This window comes from Penaeus monodon, chromosome 18 (genome assembly GCF_015228065.2).
Source record: "Penaeus monodon isolate SGIC_2016 chromosome 18, NSTDA_Pmon_1, whole genome shotgun sequence".
NCBI lineage: Eukaryota > Metazoa > Arthropoda > Malacostraca > Decapoda > Penaeidae > Penaeus > Penaeus monodon.
Window position 1 is genome coordinate 33,285,368 of NC_051403.1, and position 2,500 is coordinate 33,287,867.

Here is a 2,500-nt window from a genome sequence, read left to right on the forward strand (position 1 = left end):
CTCTCTCACTCTCTCTCTCCTACCCCCCCCCTCCTCACCCTTTCCCCTTCCTCTCTCCCCCTTCCTTTCCACCTTCCCTTCTCTCTCCCCTTCTCTCGTCTCTCTCTCTCTCTCTCTCTCTCTCCTCTCTCTCTCTCTCCTCTCTCTCTCTCTCTTCTCTCTCTCTCTCTCTCTCTTTCCTCCCCTTCCTCTCTCTCCCCCTGTCTTTCTCCTTCCCTTCCTCTCTCTCCCCTCTCTCCTCCCCTTCCTCTTTCTCCTCCTCTCTCTCTCCTCCCCTTCCTCTCTCTCTCCTCCCCCCCCACTCCTCCCTTTCCTTTCTCTCTGTAAAAGGCTATGAGACTTTAACATAATGGTTATGACTGGTTGGCAGTGATAGTGGTTATAACGGACGATGTCTAGGGGTAAAGCGGTGAGCGCAGGGTCACGTGTGCGGTTAACCCGCTTTGAGGGCGAAGGCTGGCCGCCCTTTAAACCTCATCGGGCACTGGGACAAAATGAAATAACCTAGGTCATCCTCAGCATAAGTACTGAGCGTCCCAGGTGCAGGAAGTGTCTGAAGCACCTGGAGGAAGTATGGGGAGAGTGGAGTGAGGTCCCCGGGTTTTCCGTCTGTTAATGACCTCTGTATACCCTTCATACTGATTGGACACCTACTCACGCCTCGCCCTCGAGGCACCTTAGATCTGCCTCAAGGGTTACCTAACTTTGGCTGGTCATCTCGTGCGTTATTCTTGATGTATCTTCGTGGCTGATCGTCCCTGTCGTCCTCTTCTTCCTGGTCCTTGGTGTAATCTATTCGTCCTCGAAGCCCCACATTCCCGAAGGTCTCGCACCAGGTCCTCCTTGATTTTGGGTTTTGTCTAGATTTCCTGTAGTCCTCGTCCGGGCAAACTCGGCGGCACTCCACACTCCTCACAGATCTCTTACAGGGCCTACTCGCTGCATGTCCGTCACACGTCTTGTCTGGATCTATGAGCATCCGGGCAGGGGCACCCTCTTCAGATCTCAGGGCAACAGGTACCTGCCCTGGCGAGTTCCTGGTCCTTGCTGCATCTATGGGCGTCCAGCAGGAGCCCCCCTCTTGGGCATACTCAGAGCGGGGATACCTGCACTGAGAGCGCCTGGGTTGTGATTGGATTTTCGGGTCCAGGCAGGAAACGCACCCATCCAAAGCATCCTGGGGGGCTCAATCCCCTGCTCTGATGAACTTTTCCCCCGGTCTGCAGGCTTCTGGCGATTTCGGATGATTTCCTTCCCACAGCATCCTAAGGGGGTCCTTTTCCCACAGCAGGGTCACCCTTTCGGTGCCGTGTGGGTTTTATCGTCGGTAAACCAGATATACACTAGGGCCAGATAGTAACAAAAAAAGAAAACAACAGAGAAAAAGGGGGTGTTAAGTACCACTAGCCGGTTATTTATATAAAATTGCAGTTTTTAATTTTCGTTTTTTTACTTTATTTTCGTCTTTTTTTTTAATTTTGTGTTTTATTTAACAAAGATAAAGAAGAAAATAGGAGGGGGAGACGTCATTACGAGCTGCATGGACCTGGCTTGAACTCCCAAACCGTCTCTGATAGATAAAAGAGAAATGAGGGAAATGACAACGGTAATCCGAAAGGGTTTTAAATTGAACCATTTTGTCATCCCCACAGAGAAGAATAATGAAAAATAAGAAATTGTACATTATGTACGAGTCACCTCTACAGTTATCTGGATGGGCGCTTGTGACATCCCCAGGGTATCTACAAATCACATGATCGCTTGGGATGTACCCAATACAAGCAAAATGACTTCAAGAGGGTGAGAAGGGTGGATTAATAAGTGAATGAAATTCTAGCTTAAACCCTAGTCTACATAATTATTGGACATAACTGGGGGTTACCCGACTCAAAAGTTGCTGATTGAACAATAATTTGGTTTTACCTGTACCTACTATCGAACATTGGAGTGGAGGATCTATTAGGTGTTTTACGCAACCTGGGATATATCGGCATCCCTGTGCGCTATGATAGGGGGGAAGACCCACACTATACTCAAAATAATAAATTTGTATAAAATCAGTTACAAGCTCCATTCAAACACGATAGAACGTGTCACCAATGAGCAAGTAACGGTGCTACGGTTATACCCAAGGTGTAACAAACAACAAAAACCAAATTACGGGAAAAGAGCGGTCCTCTCTGACCCTTTCCCATGTCCCAACCGACCAGAAGGGAATGAGAAAGTGAGGTAAAGTTGAGACGGGGAGAACATGAGGGGAGAAATAATGATATGATGGGTTTTCATGATAAGGAAAAAATCATGAAGCGTTTTAAATTCGTTGCAGTTGGAACAATATAAATATCTAATAACTGAGAAAAAATAATTAACTACTTTAAATAACAAACGATTTCATGTTTGTTGACCACATACCTGATCAAAAGGTAATGCGATCTGAGGGCAGAAGATTAGTGTGAGAACATACCATTTGCTGTCACTTAGCATTTTTAACCAACAAAAC